Source organism: Octopus sinensis, linkage group LG17 (assembly GCF_006345805.1).
Source record: "Octopus sinensis linkage group LG17, ASM634580v1, whole genome shotgun sequence".
In the NCBI taxonomy this organism is placed as follows: Eukaryota; Metazoa; Mollusca; class Cephalopoda; order Octopoda; family Octopodidae; genus Octopus; species Octopus sinensis.
This window is the reverse complement of record NC_043013.1, coordinates 22978029-22999439: the sequence shown is the minus strand read 5'-3', so window position 1 is coordinate 22999439 and position 21411 is coordinate 22978029.

Genomic DNA, 21411 nt, shown 5'->3' with positions numbered 1-21411 from the left:
TATACATACATACATATATATATATATTCATGTGAATTCATTAGAATTCACTTGAATCTCAATTACTTAAACCGTATATATATATATATATATATATATATATACACACATGTATATATGTGTATATATACTTACATATATGTGTGTGTTTGTGTATGAGAGAGAGAAACATAATTTGCTTTATAATCTATGTATTGCACCTATCTATCTATCTATCTATCTATCTATCTATCTATCTATCTATCTATCTATCTATCTATCTATCTATCTATCTATCTATCTATCTAATATACTGTATGACTGACTGCACGCGTCATGAAGCAATTCGGTTTTATTCATCTGATCACACACTGCCGAAATAAGTGTGAGCTCTCTTGCACATTCATATGCACATGTCTATATGCATGCATGTATGTATGTACAGGAGGATCTTAAAGTTGAAATATGTTGGCCAGTTTGTAAGGAAACAATATATGCATGTACGTGAATGTCCGTCTGTCTGCCTGCCTGTCTGTCCGTGTGTCTATCCACATACCTAAAAATACATCTGCATGAATAATGTGAGAATGATAAAACACAATATATTAAAACTCCTCGGCAAACAGATAATCCCGGTCCGTTGGGGGATTGGATGTTCGTTTTTTCCTATTGGTATATTCAAATAGATTTTCTAAATCTTTCGTCATCACCGAGTTACATATTTCAAATTAATTACATCGCCATGCACAATCCTCCAAAGAATTCCAGCAACAGTGTAAAACATATTTCATGTTTTTTTTCCCTTTTCTGTGTCGTCTCTTTGTGAAATTCTCTTTCCTTTGTTATTTGCAGAAAATTACGACTTTAGAAACTACCACACCAACAACACCATAAAATAAACAAAACAAAACAAAACAAAAAAAACAAGAATATATTTTGATATAAGCAGATATTTCGAGAAAACCGAACGATACTTATAAAATTATCAAATTATAGAAGAAATGAAAATAATCACAATAAAAATAATGATGACGACAACGACGATGATGATGATGATGATGATGATGATGATGATGATGATGATGATGATGATGATGATGATGAAAATGATGATGATGATGATAAGAAAAAGAACATAAAACAAGCGAAAATAACAAAAGGCAGCTAAATGATTTTCTTCTCGAAAGCAAAACAAAAATCTGTTTGTTAGATTCGATAAACAACTGAAATCACTAATGTTGTCTCATTAATCACAAATGCAATTTAATTACCATTTAGAGATGTTTCCGGTTGCACAACACACACACACACAGATATACACACTCACACATGCACACAGGAAACAAGTATGGTCGTGTGTCTACGACATCCATGTATACGTACGCAAACATATAGACCAGTTCGCACACACTCTATCTTCAGAATATTTCTAATTCGCATATACATACCTACCTATCGACCTACTTATCTACATACATGTATATCTACGTACATTGTTGCACACACACACACACACGTACACACACATATACACACACATGACAATCTCTCTGTCTTTCTCTTTGTCTCTGTATATATATATATATATATATACACATATACACGCATGCACTCATGCACGCCCGTATACGCCGGTGCTTATATTTTTTTAATTCACAATATAACTTGAATCTTTTTAACACTCGCAACTTCACCTTTCGACAAAAAGTGAATTGGTTTCTTCTCAGGAATTCCTCTCTCAGCGTCTGTAGAGGTGAAAGGTTTCGATCTGATTACTTTTGGGATTTATTAGATCTTCACCAATAAAAGGGCAATCTTCTGACCAGAGAGAGTTTCGTAATCGCTATTTATAGTATATACAAACACGAACAGAAGTAAACAGATTTGCTTAGGAATCAAAGGAACTGCAGTTATTTTAGTTGTGTCTATTCCGTCTGCAGAGATTTGTTGTCCTTTCTGTTATATTAATCGATCACATAAGAATTCTATTTTATCACTTGTGTTGAAGCAACATAAATTTTATGTAATTATCTTTCTACAAATTGTTTAGTATCCTTTTGGAATGGTTGTTATTTGACTGTGGTGGCAAAAAATATCTGCCGTCGAATTCGTGAATGTAATCTTGTCATTTGTGTAGCTGTTGTTGGCGGCGTTGAACACCAGGTCTGCATTGATCGACCTATCATCAAAAGGATTCTCCAAAAGGATTCTAACCACGACCATTTAATCTTTAATCTAGTATTCTATTCTCCAATGTCTTTCCATTTAAAAAAAAACTCTAAGGTGTGATTTCAAGGATATTTCGTTGCTATTTCAATCACATCATATAGGGTCTCCCTTTTGGCTCGGATGTATGTAGTTGTATTTTCCAGACTTCTGCTTCTTCAAATATGGCCACTATAGATGAGTTTTTGTTCTTTTCATAATGTTCAGTTGTCATCTTTTACCTCTTGTAGTACACATTCATTTGTCCGATGGTCCCTTGTAAGAGACTCGTAACATTCTCCTATAATGCCCACATTTCAAACGCATTCATTATATTCTCTACGAATTTGTTCAGAGTCCATATTTTGCAACCGCAAATGCCTACTGGCCAAATGGGCGCTCGTACTTGCTTTGTTTTTAATTTACAAAGAACGGTTTTGCTGCTCCAGATGTTATTACGATTTTCCATGGGCGTTCTCGCTATGGTGAGCCTGTCCTAATTTCTTTGTTACATGTGACTTCATCAAAGATTTGAGCTCCAAAATACTTGTACCATTCAACCTGTTCGACCCTCTCACTGATCAGTTTGATGTCAACCTTTAATCAAAACCTTACACTGTGCAATTAACGCGTAATCAATACTTTACACCAAATAGTTTTAATGCAACCATACTGCGAGCTACTGGTTTGGTTTCAAACCTTATACATAAATACGTATATTCACACACACACACACCACACACACACACACACGCACACACACACAACATACCCATATATGCTTGAATATGAATATACGCAAATACAGAAACACGTGTGAGTAGACATTAGTCTATCTCTGTGTTTCTATAGAAATTTCTGTATGTAAGTATGAAAGTTTGTGCATCGATGTACACGTCTACACATTCCTGTGTTTGCATTGAAATGTGCATTCACAATTTACATGCATTTATGTTTGCGTATGGAAAGATAGACACACGTATGTGAATACTCACACACGCACACTTATATATATACATACACATATGTGTGTGTGTACATATATATTAATGTTTGTGCATGTGTGTATACATTTAGCAACACATATTTATATATTTACATATATATATAAAATATACAAGCATTTCCTTGTACACATACGCATATAATATATATATATATATATATATATATAATATATATATATATATATAAGATTTTAAAACCTAATATGATGTTAGATAATTTACTATTTTATTTCTCTGGAGTAATCAAATATGATTTACGATGGTTCAATCGATTCTTATAAAACACCTTCCAGACGGTGGAACTGACTTATTACAGGAAATTAATCTTAAGAATACTTCTCATAAAACCTTGCGTAACAATTGCTGTCTCTTTCCATTTTCTTTATATTTTACAAACAGAAAACCTTATAAACAAGTTAGGATATTAAGCTTGCTCGATTACAATGGCTCACGACTAAGAGTAAATATATATTTCCGATACGATATGAATGAGGGAAACAATGTTTACTCGTTATGAGAGAATCTTAGATGCTGGTATGGTTTAAAGGCAAGATTGAAATGAAATGAATGACGAGTTGTTTTTTTTTTTGTTTTCATTCAAAAGCACCACCATTTTATAGGAATCCAATGCGCTTCGAATTCGAATGAAAACTGACTCGATGATGTGAATCGATAAGCGAATAACACTGGCAATGAAAATATATCTCATGTGAATCAAAAAAGAAGGGAATTCGCTACGATTGTTCAGTATTGAAATTTTGTGGCATGTTCATGTGATTGGTTCCAGTATCGATGTGACAGGGTACGTCGATCTGATAGGGTACGTTGATGTGACAAGGCATGTTGATTTGATAAGAGACGTTGATATGACATATATTTGGTCGGTCGGAATCTAAGTGGCTGGAACCTTTGGTACTACTATTCGGCTACTATAGCCAAGTGTTAACCAAAGTAAATAAAATTTCAAAGCTGGATGTCTTGTCGATGATTGTCAAAGTGGCCTCTCTTATCTTTAGAGGTAGATTTAATCTATCGACCAGCCTCTTGGTTTTCTTCTCTGTTGCATGTATCTGGGCCATGTTTTCGGTTTAAAGATAGCTTTTTCTCTTCCCCTCACCATTCTAAGAGACCAAGTAAAGAACATTGAACGTTGCCATTCCATTATTGTCTAAGTCACTAAAAAACTGCACGATGGACATTTTTCTTTGAGTAACAATATAATTCTAAAAAAGATTTCTTTTATATTCTCCTCTTATCGTATTGTCATGTTCCTTGACATTTATTTCCAAGACAGTTATCCCTCCTGCTTTATTCTTACAATTCTTATAACCCAAAACTTCCTCTTAGTACCCAATAAAGTACATTCTATACTTCAGCTTTATTTCTCTTATCTTTCTCTTAAAACCTTTGCTCATCTTATGTTAATGCTTTATATTGAGTTTCTTTTTTTTTCTCTTTTGTATCTTCAAATTCTCTAAAGGGCGTCTTGTGTATAATCTGCTTCAGTTTATTTTTAACCACGATTCCTCTGATTTTATGTTAAATTTAGAAGGTTACTTTTCTGGAGGTTAACTATGCAAGAATTCTTACTTTTTAAAATCTTCGTCTACACAGGTTCTGTTGATTTAATTAACATTACATTTTCCTACTTTGATTTGTTTTTTTTTTGTTCAGTAATTTTTTCCTTTTCTTTCATTTTAACTCAACTCATTTAGTTATAACGGAAGCACTAACGGTACGATGTCAATCGGATTTATGCGAAGGGGGTCTTGATGTGTCCCAGATAATTTGATAAAGTGACGGTCTTTATTCTCCAGCGATATCTCCATGTAACCAAGATTCAAATTCTGAACATTTATCGCTGTTCTTTAAACAGAACTACGATAAATGTTCTTCTATTTCAAGTATTTTATTTAATCTTTATTGCCAGGAATTGGTAGTTTTCCTCATAGACGTTTTTTTTTGTTGTTGTTGTTGTTCTTTGACTTTTTTTTCATTTTATGTCCTTATAAAAGTATTACTATCAGTGCTCTTGGCTTTTTTACTTCTGCTCAAGATTGATGTTACCTTTGTTCTTTCACAGGTTCAAGATGTAGAGCAGATTATTTTTTCGTATATTTTTTTGTATGTGTGATATTTAGTGCACATATTATATTTTTCCTTATGTTTTCTTATGTTTAAATTAAACTAGTTGCCTTTCAAACTCTCCCTTCGACCTTCAACCTGCTTCATTTGCCAAATGTTTCTCCATTCTTTTCTCTCTCTCTCTCTCTCTCTCTCTCTTACCTCCATTCAACACTTTTAAAGCATGGCTGATCTTTTTAGTTATGCTTTGACAAATATGCTTATAACAGCTAACGGCAACATTTCTGCATCAGCTCATTATCCGCGCTCTTCTCCGCTGGTCTTCGTTTCTTCCTAGCATGTCTTCGTTCCACTTGTCCTTTCTTCGCTAATATCTAATTAAAATGGCAAGGCAGCAAGTTTTAGTCCTGTTTAAGATGTTGGATCTCTCTACAATACAGAAGCTTCAAACTAGATTTAATGAGGAAAGGTCAGTAGTTAAGAATTGATAAGCATCTCAGAACGGAATTCTCAAACGTTCGTCTTCTTTCTACTTGGGTACATCACAGCTGTTGAGATTTTACTGCGCCGACCAAATGTATCGAACGGCGACTGAGTGAAGAAATAACCATTACAATCTCTAGATAGATTAAGAGAAGACATAGGCATTGGAAAAGTACTACATTAATTTTTAAGGAAGGCAGATTCAGATCAAGAAAAATTGAGGATTTCCAAAACCATGTCTGGCTTAGTAGCATTAGCAGACGGCTAAATGCAGGTAAAGTGTTGAGTTGTAACATTGTGTTTAGTGAGACGTGTCGGCGATACAGTAGGAAAACCTTGGTCCACTATTGATAATCACTGATTCGTGGTGGATTAGATTAATCAGGCAATGGTGTGATGAGAGGTCAAGCTCTCGTTATGATCCAGTCTTCTCTGACTAAATAAATACCATTGGGAGGCGCAATGGCCCAGTGGTTAGGGCAGCGGACTCGCTGTCGTAGGGTCGCGGTTTCGATTCCCTGACCGGGCGTTGTGAGTGTTTATTGAGCGAAAACACCTAAAGCTCCACGAGGCTCCGGCAGGGATGGTGGTGATCCCTGCTGTACTCTTTCACCACAACTTTCTCTCACTCTTACTTCCTGTTTCTGTTGTACCTGTATTTCAAAGGGCCGGCCTTGTCACTCTCTGAATATCCCCGAGAACTACGTTAAGGGTGCACGTGTCTGTGGAGTGCTTAGCCACTTAGACGTTAATTTCACGAGCAGGCTGTTCCATTGATCGGATCAACCGGAACCCTCGTCGTCGTAACCGATGGAGTGCTTCCATTCCATCCAAATACCATTTAAAAGAGTCATTAATTTTGGATATTTGGCTTTTATGCATTTGTGTGTGTGCATGCATGCGTGTGCATGTGTGCATCTGTATATATGTGTGTGTGTGTGTGTGTGTGTGTGTGTGTATGTGTGTGAGTGTGTATGTGTATTATTTCACTAAAGCGAAAGACAATCGTAAGCCAGCGATACATTGGCAAAATCGCTAAATGCCTTACAATATTTAGTAACAATCCTTAACATTTAGAGTTCAAATCCCGGCATGATCAACTTTGCCCTTTCTTTGCGGAGTCGGTAAAATAAAGATCCGGTCAAATGCCACGCTCTGATGTTGGTTTGCGTTTGACTTCTTCAAACAAAATACTTCAACCGTGAACCCTCAATGAATGTACTTTTTGTTTTGCTGTTTGTGTCTTAAGAACTCTTCAGACTGCAATTTCTTACAATTTCGTTACAACCTGTGGCATTATTAGGCGGTGAGCCAGAAGAAATGCTAGCACACCGAACAAAATGCTTAGCGGCATTTCGTTCGTTTTTATGTTTCGTGTTTAAATTCCGCCGAGGTTGACTTTGACATTCATCCTTTCGGGGTCAATGAAATAAGTACCAGTTAGGTACTGGGGTCAATGTAATCAACTTAACCCCTCCCCCAAATTTCAGGCTTTTAGAAGAAAGGATTACTTAAGGCGGCAAAACTGGTAGAAATATTAGCAAATCGGACAGAATGCTTCTTCCGGCTCCTTACATTCTGAGTTCAAAATTCACCCTGGCCAGTTTTGCGTTTTATCCTTTCAAAGTCGACAAAAGTAGGGACTAGTTGAACCGATTCATCCCCTTTTCAATTAAAGATAGGGACCGCTGTAACCGGCTCATCCCTTTGTCCTGAAGTTGTTGACTTGAAGTCAAGATCTGAAACAGTTATTAATTTTGCAAATCACTTTGATAGAGCAATACGCCATACATTGTATTGTGTGACCAATGTTGTGCGTTGGTAATTGTGTCCGACACATAATCAAGAGTAGTAGCAGTAGTTGAAAAACAATTAAACTCTATCATGTTATAAAGTAAAGAAGGCACATTAGATAATGTAGCCCTAGATGCATTATGCTTGAATGGACAATGGAATGGTCTGCTGGAACAAAATAGACAGTGGCTAAACAAAAGCAACAGCAATAATGGTTTTAAATTTTGGAACAAAGCCAGCAATTTCGGGTGGGGTGGGGTGGGGGGTTGTGGCGTTGATTTTATCGACCCCAGAGTTTGTCTGGTACTTATTTTATCGATCCCCCCCTCCAAGGGTTGAAAGGCAAAATCGACGTCGGTACAAACTGAACGAAATGCCGCCAAGCACTTTGCTCGGCGAGGTAACGATTCTGCCAGCTCGCTGCCTCAACAACAACAACAACAACAACAACAACAACACCAACAACACGACCAACAACAACAGCAGCAGCAGCAGCAGCAGTAAGTGTAGACTCGAAAAATTCAATTCTCAGAATTTATAGACCATACGGAAGCAACATTTTTGGGCTCCTAAAATGACCACAAGTAATAAGTTTTGATATTTTTTCAGCATCGATAATTAAAATTAATTTAAAATAGAAAATGAAACATAAAAGTAAAGATGACGTCATCGAATCGCGATCTTGGCCTCACCACAAACCAAAACTTCCTGCAAGAAAAGAAAAAAAAAAAAAAACAAAGTCTTCTCACCCACCACCCCATCATCCTACGAAAAATATTCACGGCGAAGGAGTAAAATATGTCCAATGCATTTACGGGTAAAAGTATTTAATATTAAAAAAAAGAAACACTTGATGTCGTTGTTGTGGTTGTTGTGTAGTTGCAAGCCGAACCAGGAAGAGCTGACCTATGATCCGATGCTTTTCGCTCAAGGCTATCCGCAATTTGTAGGTGCCTGTAAAACACTATTGTTTAATGGGCCTTCCCCTTATTTCAGACGGTTGAGTAATAAGGCGGCGAGCTGGCAGAATCGTTAGCACGTCGGGCGAAATGCTTAGCTGTATTTCGGCTGCCGTTACGTTGTGAGTTCAAATTCCGCCGAGGTCGACTTTGCCTTTCATCCTTTCGGGGTCGATAAATTAAGTACCAGTTAATCACTGGGGTCGATATAATCGACTTAATACCTATGTCTGTCCATGTTTGTCCCCTCTATGTTTAGCCCCTTGTGGGTAATAAAGAAATAGGTTGAGTAATAAGAGGAAGGATTTCGCTGCTATTGCAAGCAGGTCGAGAGACGGAGAAGAGACTCTTTTTCAGCTTCTTATTTTCCACAGGCACGCCTATTTTCTTTATACGTACCTTGCCATTATGCACACACACACACATACACACATACACACACGCGCTCTCACACACACACACACACACACACACACACACGCACTCACTCATAATTTATATAAACAAACGACAGAATAAAGCAGTCAACTCATTTAGTTGGAGTTACATTATTTTGATTTTCTTAGGTGCAGATACCTTCCTACACAACCAGAAGATATGTACATACGTGTGTGCATGTCGATGAATATATATATATATATATATATATATATATATATATATATATATATATATTATATATATATATACATATACATATATATATATATATATATATATATATATATATATATATATATATATATATATATATACATATACATATATATATATACATATAAATATGTGTGTGTGCGCGCGCGTTTGTGTCGGGTGTGTTTGTGTATCTCGGTGTACGTGGTGTGTATAAATACACACCCTCACTCAACTCATCCATCCATACGTCCGTCCGTCCGTCCGTCCGTCCGTCTGTCTGTATGTCTGTCTGTCTACCTATCTCTCTCTCTCTCTTTTCTCTCTCTCTCTATCGATCTATTTATCTCTCTCTGGCATGCCCAATCCTCCATTTAGCATACCGTGGTAGATGATGCGCAGACCTGTGCTGAGACTGCGACATCTCCGGTGCTTCATAGACGACGGTGAACAGGTGTGGTCGCCGTTTGTGCGGCGCGCTTTCCCGCAGCTCGTCTCTTTGGCCAAACTACAGTCGTGGATCAAACAGAGACCGAAGCTAGGCGAATGGCAGCCCAAGTGCCGTCTTGCTCTCAAGCAACTCTGCCGCCTGGGACCAAACCTCTGCGACTTCATCACAACAAAGGCGTTGTATAGAGGATCAGTGGAGGGGAGATGCGACGACGTTCTCAGGCAGAATCTGGGCGTCGACGAGGAACACCTATCTATCTATCTATCTATCTATCTATCTATCTATCTATCTATCTATCTATCTATCTATCTATCTATCTATCTATCTATCTATCTATCTATCTATAGGTAAGCATGTATCATACATACGAGCGTATTTTCAAAATTCATATATTATCATATTCTGTTGTGTCTGGGGAGAGTCATTCCCTTTTGGTGCATAATAATTTAACACACTCACCGGTCAAATTTCCCCTTATTTCTTATTTTATTCTTCTAATATTTTCGTTGCGTTTTGCAACCTTTTCAAAACTATTGAAAAAGTTGCAAGACACAACGGAAATTTAAGTTGAATGTATTAAATTATAAGACATCAAAAGAGAATGACTCTCCTCAGACACAACAGAATATGCTTCAACACACGAACTCACATAAAGAATCTTGCAAACCAAATCCAAAAACGAAATCTATTAACATAGTCATTTCTTTAATTCCCTTTTATATGTCATCTTCTCCATTGTATATCGTACAAGAGCGCCATGTTTGTCGTTCAATTTGTAATGTTTCCCTCGTCATTCATCCTAGTTATTTAATAATGTTTTTATGCTCTGTTATTATCAGAAATCCTCCCCTTCTCAAATCGTCGTCGTCGTCATCATCATTGTCATTATCGTTGTCATCATTACCATGATGATGATGATGATCATCATCATCATCCTCTCATCCTAATCGTCATCGCCCTCATCGTAAATGCAACATGAACGCATGGCTTCAGTTTTTATATTTCATTTTGTCAGATACGATTTCCGCCACGTTTCCATCTTCTGGTTTAATATCGTATTTTTTCTCTTATATTTTTTCTCCCATATTTTCTCTCTTATATTTCATTTCTGTTCTTTTATTGTTGCTTTTCGTTGCTCCGCAGTTTTCTTCTTTTCATCATAAGAACCTGTTTAACTTTTGCCCGCACAGCACAACACTAGGAACATTCCAGAGAAACGGTATGAGATTTTTATCCCATTAACTGGTATCTTCTTTGAAATTGAACTCCGAACATTAACTTTCCATTTCGGGGTTATGTCAGTCACCGGAAATTAAAATCTCAGCCAAATGCTTTGAACTTTTATAGATCGATCAAATCACTTTTCTTAATGTCCAGTTATAAATGTTCATGTGTGTTGTCAATGGTTGGCTGGTTGGGAGGGCGGAGGGGTTGGGTAGCAAGGATGGATGAGGGGTTGGCTGGGTAGCCTGATCAGTTTTGAATGTTCAATTATATATGCCGCATGTGTTGTCAATGGTTGGATGGTCGGATGGTTGATAGACTGTGTAGTGAGACTGGGTTTTTAAGGTCCAGTTAGATACGCATGTGTTGTAGCTGAAATGGATGATAGTTCAATGGAGAGATCAATAGCATCTTAAATTGGATACGAGACTAGAAGAGTGATTGGTTTTTCGTTGAATGTATGAATGGTTGGATGGATGGATGGTGGATTTGATGGGAGGCTTGATGGCTGCTGGTATAAATGGTTGGAAGGTTGTTTGTATGGATAGTTTGACGGATGCGTGAATGGATGGTTCGATGGACGGATGGTGACATGGACGGTTGGATGTATCGATGGATGGTTCGAAGAATTGATGCGTTGACAGATAATTCGATCCCTGGCTCGGTGGTTTGATAAATGTTATTTATTTTGTTAAATAAATGAATGGACTATCAAAGAATCGTATGGATATTTGCTTGATGGCTAGATAAATATGGACGAATGGATAAGTATTATCTTTTTTATGAGTCAAGGTAACCAGATCTTTGTTTGATAGCAGTGGTGGTTTAAAAGCAATTGGGCCATTGTAATTCCGGGTTCCATCGAGATTATCGGTCGTAAGTATTATACCTGAGTAATTACTGGTTGGACAGTAAACAAATTGACAGTTCGATGAATAAATAATTGGGTGGTTAAAATGATAAACTGCTATATCGATCGTTGACTGGACAGATGAACAGGTGGATTATCGGGCGATTAAAGCTAACTTCATATCAAATAACACAAAATATTGACTGACGTAGCAATTAATAAAATATATTCTCATTTGATAAACAATAACTTTTATCAATATCGTGGTTGATGTTTAAGTTGAATAGTTTGTTAAATAGATACTTAAGACGCCGTTAAATGAATGGACAGATGAATAGCTGGAATAGACGGATGGACAGACAGAGATGTATCATCATCACCACTACCACCACCACCACCACCACCACCACCACCATCATCATCATCATCATCATCATCATCACCATCACCACCACCACCATCATCATCATCATCATCATCATCATCATCATCATCATCATCATCACCATCATCACCATCATCATCATCATCATCAACAACATCGTCAACAACATCGTCAACGATACAAACACCTTCACCACCACACTACCGCCTCCACTAGCCTTATAATAATCATCCCGAGAAAGCGCAGTCAATGACGGAAGAAGGACACTCAACCGTATATTTATTGCCGCCGATGGATTTCCGAAAACCGTCGCCATATTGAAAGAGAACAACCGGGTTGTAAATAATTAAGTGAAAGGATGCATAAATAAATGATAGTAAGGAAGGATGTTTAGGTGGACGAATGGAATGAATAAGCGAATGAAGGAAAAATGATCGAAAGAGTGAAGAAAGGAATGAACGACTGATTGAAAGACAAACGTAATTTGTCACCCGTGAAAGAGCGGAACATAACTTTTCTTGAGACGAACGTGTTTCTCTTCTCTTGCGCCTCATGACTTATGCAATCACCAGGTGGCGTTAATGATGCCATTAAAAGTTGTCGTCCATGCTAAAGAAGCCGTTCTTTATTCAATCAATCCAAACATGTTTTGATTGAATGGCAATGTGTGTGTGTGTGTGTGTGTGTGTGTGTGCGTGCGTGTGTGTGTGTGTGTGTGTGTTCGTGTGTGTGTGTGTGTGTGTGTGTAAGGCGAAGGTGAGAAAGTGAGAGAGAGAGAAATCTATGGGAAACCTTGTTTATTCAAACGGAATAAGCTGATATGCTAGTGTAAACATGTGTGTGTGTGTGTGTGTACGTGTATTTAGGTCTATGTTTATGCGTATGTGTGTGTGTTTGTGTTTTAATTCAAAGTGTGTCATTCTATGTCCATCTAGATTAATGCGTGAGTGCATGTATGCATATGTGTGTGTGTGTGGTGTGTGTGTGTGTGACCTTTAACTTTCTGCTTGTTTCAATCATTGGACTACGGCCATGCCGGGGAAATGTCTCGAAGGCTTTAGTCGAACAAATTAACCTCAGTACTTTTTTAAAAGGCTACTACTTATTCCATCGTACTCTTTAGCCGAACTGCTGGGTCACTGTGATGTAAGTAAACCAACACTGGTTGTCAAGAAATTGTGTTGGTGGTGGTGGCGGAGACAAATGCAAATACACACATATATACACGCATATACTACAGGCTTCCATACATTTTCCGTTTACCAACTTTACTCGCAAGTTATTGGTTGGCCCTGGGTTATATAAGAAGACACTTGCTCTAACTGTCACGCAGTAGGACTGAACCCGGAACTACATGATTGCAAAGCGTCTACGCCTGATGTATAAGCATCCTCTTATTCTTTTTCTAGTTTCAATGCCAGACTAGGATCTTGTTGTCCGAGAATTACATTAAGAGTAGACGTGTCTTCGGTGTACTCAGCCACATACGTACTATCCAAATATTTATCTTTAAAATAGACGAAGGCTCATCCATGTATTTGAGTGTGTGTGTGTGTGTGTGTGTGAGTGTGTGTGTGTGTGTATGTGTGTAGGGAAAACCTCTCAATAATTTAATATACTTTTCTACTCTAGGCACAAGGCTCGAAATTTTAGGGGAAGGGCCAGTCGATTAGCTCGACCCCAGTACACAACTGGTACTTAATTTATCGGCCCCGAAAGGATGACAAGCAAAGTCAACCTCGGCGGAATTTGAACACAGAATGTAAAGACAGACGAAATACCTATTTCTTTACTGCCCACAAGGAGCTAAACACAGAGAGGACAAACAAGTACAGACAAACGGATTAGTCGATTTTATCGACCCCAGTGCGTAACTAGTACTTATTTAATCGACCCCGAAGTGATGAAAGGCAAAGTCGACCTCGGCGGAATTTGAACTCAGAACGTAGCGGCAGACGAAATACCTATTTCTTTACTACCACAAGGAGCTAATCACAGAGGGACAAACAAGGACAGACAAACGAATTAAGTCGATTATATCGACCACAGTGCGTAACTGGTACTTATTTAATCGACCCCGAAATGATGAAAGGCAAAGTCGACCTAGGCGGAATTTGAACTCAGAACGTAGCGGCAGACGAAATATCTATTTCTTTACTACCCACAAGGAGCTAAACACAGAGAGGACAAACAAGTACAGACAAACGGATTAGTCGATTTTATCGACCCCAGTGCGTAACTAGTACTTATTTAATCGACCCCGAAGTGATGAAAGGCAAAGTCGACCTCGGCGGAATTTGAACTCAGAACGTAGCGGCAGACGAAATACCTATTTCTTTACTACCCACAAGGAGCTAATCACAGAGAGGACAAACAAGGACAGACAAACGAATTAAGTCGATTATATCGACCACAGTGCGTAACTGGTACTTATTTAATCGACCCCGAAATGATGAAAGGCAAAGTCGACCTAGGCGGAATTTGAACTCAGAACGTAGCGGCAGACGAAATATCTATTTCTTTACTACCCACAAGGAGCTAAACACAGAGAGGACAAACAAGTACAGACAAACGGATTAAGTCGATTTTATCGACCCCAGTGCGTAACTGGTTCTTATTTAATCGACCCCGAAATGATGAAAGGCAAAGTCAACCTCGGCGGAATTTGAACTCAGAACGTAGCGGCAGACGAAATACCTATTTCTGTACTACCCACAAGGAGCTAAACACAGAGATTATATCGACCCCAGTGCGTAACTGGTACTTATTTTCAGTCTACAGAAAAATGGCTAAAATTTGCCCTGTTTATAATTTTACCATATGTTACACACACACACACACACACACACACATATATATATGCATGCATGCATACATACATGGATATATACACACATATACATACATAAATACATTACATATACAAACACAGATATACAGTATTTGGATGTTGAAACGAAAGAGAAAAAGTCTTCCAATTCATGGAGTTGAAATAATTTTTCCTTTCGAAATCGTTTATTCCTTTTGACGCCATTAAAAGTTTCCCTCTACTTGCCTTCCTCCGGGCAAAAAAAAAAAAATCATTCGCTTATGTATCGCCTGAAGGAGATTACTATGGACACACACACACACACACACGTGCGCACACATAGACCGACAGAACCACTTTGATTATCACCATGTAGTTTCGCTTTAATGCTTTTCAACATCAAAAGCGCCATCGAGGGGTTTCATAGCTGTTTTGCGTTTTTCTCTTCGAATTCGTTCTTCAATTACTCGTCCCCGTTTTTTCTCTTTCGTCTTTCTTTCGTTCTGAAATTTCTTTCCAAAAGTGTCGAAACTAAACATGCTGCCGTCTCACGTGTTTCGCTCCAGGCTATGAAGGCTCCGATCCACATGCGTCGGTCTGTGCCTATGTCTTTGGTTGCCAAACATGTTCGATCGCGCACACACTTGCGTAATTTCCGAAGTTATACATGAGTAAATGTATGCGCGCGCATGTATATCTATCTATCTATCTATCTATCTATCTATCTATCTATCTATCTATCTATCTATCTATCTATCTATCTATCTATCTATCTATCTATCTATCTATCTGTCTATCTATCTATTTGTCTGTCTATCTATCTATCTATATCTATCTATCTATCTATCTATCTATCTATCTATATGTTTCTGAGTGTGTGTGTGTGCGTATATATATATATATATATATATATATATATATATATATATATAATATATATATATATATATATATCTATGTATATATATATATAATATATATATATATGCATACATACAAACAAGTAAACGTAGATATATATAGATATATCCAGGCTCAGACGCAAAAACATATAAGCATATAAGCATATAACATATATGTGTGTGTGTATTTGTGTGTATGCAAACGTATATATATATATATATAGACATATATAAAGAGTACACACTCACACACACACAGATAGATACTCACATGCATGTATACATTTACACACATATACTCATATATATATATACATGTTCATAGATAACTACATGCACACACGTCCACAGATCTGCGTGTACGTGCGTGCATTTCTGTGCCTTACCGCTTACTGCTTGTTCTTAAACTTCTTTCCTCGTTTTTCTCTCCCGCTCACTTTCTCTCTTTTCTGCTTTCTCTTCATCTCTCCCACCGTTTCTTCCCAGTCTCTCCCTTCTCTCCACCTCCTCCTCCTCTCTTTTATTGGCTTTGCAATTCAATGTTCTACAAGAACAAAATAAATAGAACATTTCATTTTCTCGATTTTTTCTCTCTGTTCCTGACTCGAACTTTCCTTTCGGCGATGTTCGTTTCAGTTGTTAAATGAATGTTTTTCGTTAACAACTCCTTACGTAATACATCTGTATTTAGCATGTGTGTGTGTATGTGTGTGTGTGTGTGTGTGTGTGTGTGTGTGTGTGTGTGTGTGTGTGTGTGTGTGCATCGTAGATCGATGCTTTGTACGAGTGATGTGCACTTTAGATACAACATTTCTATCACTGTTTTCATTTACAAATACTTTTTGTCCAACTCAGCTTACAATTTGGCGTCACTTTTGCCTGTCATTCTTTCGGAATCGATGAAATAAATACCAATTATACACTGGGATCGATGAAATCGACTAGCCCCCTCACCCAAGTTTCAGGCCTTGTGCCTATAGAAGAAATTATTATTATTATTATTATTATTATTATTATTATTATTAATATTATTATTATTATTACTACTACCACTACTACTATTATTATTATTATTACTACTACTACTACTACTACTACTACTACTACTACTACTACTACTACTACTACTACTACTACTATTATTATTATTATTAAGGCGGCGAGCTGGCAGAATCGTTACACGAAATGCTTGGCGGTATTTCGCCCGTTGCTATGTTCTAAGTTCAAATTCTGCCGAGGTCGACTTTACCTTTCATCCTTTCGGGCTTGATTAAATAAGTACCAGTTACGCACTGGGGTCGATGTAATCGACTTAATCCTTCCCCCAAATTTCAGGCCTTGTGCTTCCAGTAGAAAAGATTATTATTATTATTATTGTTATCATTATTATTATTAAGGCAACGAACTGGCAGAATCATTTGCATCCGGACGAAATGCTTAGCGGCATTTCGTCCGTCTTCACTTTCCGACTTCAAATGCCGCCGAGGTAGACTTTGCCTTGTATTCTTTCGGGGTTGATAAATAAAGTACAAGTTGACTTCTGTGGCCGATGTAATCAACTCATGCCCTTCCCCACTGAAATTGCTGGCCTTGTGACAAAATTTGAAACCATTACTGTTATTATTAAGTGAATTTGTAATGGCGGCAGTTTAGCAGAATCGGTAGAGCATCGGTCTAAATGCATTGCAGTCCTTGTTATTATACTTTACATTCTGAGTTCACACCCCGCCGAAGTCAACTTTATTTTTCATCCTTTTAGGGTCGATAAAATAAAGTACCAGTCATGTATTGGAATCTCTGGTATTCACTAACCCTCTCCCTTCAAATTTCAGCTTTTATAATCAAAGTTTTATTATAGAATCGAAGATTTTTCTTTCGGATTTTTCCGTTCTACATTAGCCGCAGTTAGACATCATGGGACAGAATCCAGTGGTGGACTGCTTCGGAATTTGCGGAAAAGAACGGATTTGTCTGTGTGTATTGGGACAGAGGAACTAGAGAGAGAGAGACATCAAGTCTCAAGTAATGTGTAAACACGTGCCAAAAGGAGGACTCTACATAGCTAAAAATAGAAGCCAGAATTTCCCTCAAACCACTCCCTACACTTTCATTTACTGAAAGACATATAAAAGGATGGAGTTTTGGATGTTTTCAATTTTGGATTGATTGTGGCTCAAACATTTTTAATCGTATACGAAATAAACAACAACGACAACCAAGCAACAAAAACAAGTACACAGAATGGTTTTTCATTTTATTATAAAAAAAATATCTGTAGGTGTTTGTTTTAGACAATATTCTGCGTTACGACGTTTCTGAACATTTTTTTGTACAATGTTCTTGGACAGAAAAAGAGAGGGAACAGCTGTGTGTATGTTTCGATTCTTGTTGGAATCGTCACCAGCAACTGTGTATCTTCCCCACCTATACACATTGCTTCTAAACCCATTAGGAGTTAGGCGGCAAGCTGGCAGAATCGTTGGCATGCCGGACAAAATGCTTAGCGGCATTTCGTCCGTCGTTAAGTTCTGAGTTCAAATTCCGCTGAGGTCGACTTTGTCTTTCATCTTTAAGTACCAGTTGAGCACTGAAGGTCGGTGCGATTGGTTTCCGCCTCCCACCAAAACTGCTGGCCTTGTATCAAAATTTGAGACCAAGATTAGCAATATTAGGAATTAAAGAAAACTGGAAAAGTCTCTATTCTTGCTCAACTCTTTTCCATGCAGCAAGATCCAGCATTAAATTACTGGCATTTTAACAGTGTTTCAATTCATTGCAATATAATCGAACGTATCTAAAGGTTTATAAGTAAATTCTGTGAGTTACGATGATTGTAAGCAATTCATTTGTACACTTCTATAATTTTAGTTGAAAACATGACATATCAAACAACATGGATCGCTTTCTTTATATACGTAACTGGTTATAAGTTGCTGTTGTTCTTTGAAACCAAACCATTCCTGTCTGGACAGATCTATGATCAAAAGTACTTCGTCTTGACTTTCCTGCCTTGTTTTTTTTTCTGTCTAAATTTTCCAATGTCCTTACTCATTTTTAAGATGGTAGGTTGTGATTTGAGGATATTTGACTGCTATTTCTAACAGATCGAGTAACCATCGACGAGTTTCCTCGGTTGCTTGCTTAGTGTATCATATCATACATGTATAAAGTATTTTGTAAGAACCCGTCTTTAGCAACTGACATATCGGTCGGCTAAGATTAAACACGACGAGCAAACATGGATATCTGTTAATGCGAAAACTGGAGGACGATGTCGATAGATCGGAATAATCAATAACGAAGTGAACATAGAAGATAAAAGAATAAATTGAATAAATATTTAAAAAAGAATAAACATACCCATTGTCGTGACGCCTTAAAGCAGTGTTTCTTGACTGTTTTTGATTTCGTGACACACAAGAAGTTGAATAGAATGAAAAAGTGTGTGTATAATCGCGCATGTATGTGTGTGTACGTGTATACGCACACACGTAAATATACATATATATATAGATATATATACACGCATATATATATATACATACACACACAAATACATCTATCTATCTATCTATCTATCTATCTATCTATCTATCTATCTATCTATCTATCTATCTACTATCTATCTATCTATCTATCTATCTATTTATCTATTTATCTATCTAGCTATCTGTCTGTCTGTCTTTGTTTCTGTTTGTCTGTCTGTCTGTCTGTCTGTCTGTCTGTCTGTCTGTCTGTCTATCTATCTATCTATCTATCTATCTATCTATCTATCTATCTATCTATCTATGCAAGTATATTGTACGTATGCATACATATGCATATACATAGCATGTGTGTGTGTGTGTGTGTCTATATTCATCCAGTACATGCAAACACACTCACATATATGTATACATGCAGCAAAAAGAAAACACAAAATTTAGACGATTAGAAAAACATAAAACTGTTGCCTTCTCTGTTTTTCTGAATCCGATTTGTGTCTAAAGAAAATGAAAATCACCAAAAAAACGTGTTTTTTTTTCTTTCCGACATGAATCTGCATTTTGCAAAACCTTACATTATATTTGTAAGAATCTGCAGCTCGCAGAGTTCGCTTTTGCTGTGAAAATGTTTGAGATTTAGAGAATTTAACAGAACAACTAAAAACCTCTTGTCACGTGAACATATCGTGTCACGTGATTCCCGAAAGCGGAAGATGGAGGCTGTTAATAAAGAGTATAACAATCGTTAGACTGGAGCACCACATTCAAGGAATTCATCGAACAAATCAATTCTATTAGTTTTTGGTTTTAAGTCTTCTAATTATTATATGTGTCTTTTGCGTACCGTTAAATCATTGGGACATAAACAAACTAACATCGGTTGTCAAAGGATGAGGAGACAAGCATAAAGACAGGCACACACACACACACACAAGCACACGTATACTTACATACACACACACTCGCACACACACGCACACACACACACACACACATACACACACACACACACACACACACACACAACGGGCTCCTACGGAGTTTCAGTGTAATAAATTCGTTCAATGAGCATTGCTCGGCCCGGTGGGTTGGTGGGCGGGGTTGTGGTAGAAGTCCCTTGCCCGAGGGACAGAGCTCTGGAAGTGATTCTGCAATGACTTGTGCACGAAGCGAACCGCGGAACCGAACACCCATGCCTGCGCCTATGTATATACATTATCTTCTGTGTGGGTGTGCGTGCGACTGTGTGTGTGTGCGAGTGTGGTGTGCGAGTGTGTGTGTGCGAGTGTGTGTGTGCGAGTGTGTGTGTGCGAGTTGTGTGTGTGTGTGTGTGCGTGCGTGCGACTGTGTGTGTGTGTGTGTGTATGTATGTGTGTGAGTGTGTGTGTGTGTGGTGTGTGTGTGTGTGTGTATGTGTGTGTGTGTGTGCGCGCTCGAATATCAAGTACGCTCGTGTTAACATGCTTGATATGGTGAGCAGTAATTATCCAATCAGAAATACGTTCGTGGTACGGAGTATACAACGCAAACTCATTGATTAATCATATAATAACTGCAATCATTGCAGCAACTACGGGAGACAACTCAAGACGTATTCCTGGTTGTGCAGTTACTCGTCATCAGCGAAACGGTTGTGCTACTCCAAAGATGATCTACCGACTTATTTTTTTGATAATCATTTGAGAGGGATTTGACTGCTATCTCTAATACCCCCATGAATCCCGTAGAGACTCTCTCGTTGGCTCTTAACCATAAGTTCCATAAAAGCGGTGAAGATGGAATATCATGCTTTTCTTCAAGGAACTATCGATATGGAAGTGAGGCTTGGTTTCGTAACTGAAACGAGAAGGTGCTTGGAGAGTGGTGGAATGTGGTTCTTAAGGAGGACATCGAGGATAGCATGGACAAAGTGTCTAATGAAGGATTGACGACTCCGGGCTGTGATAAATAGGAAACTGCTTCGTGAGATAAGGGCCAAGCAACTGAGATTTCTTGGTCATGTGATGAGGAAAGAGGACCTGGAGAATTTACCGATGAGCGGAAAGAATGAATGGAAAAGAAACAGAGGAAAGAGAACGATGAGATGGATGTCAACCGTAACGAATTGGCTGGAAAAAAAGACGCATTAAACATCAGGAAGAGGAATTGATACAGAAAACA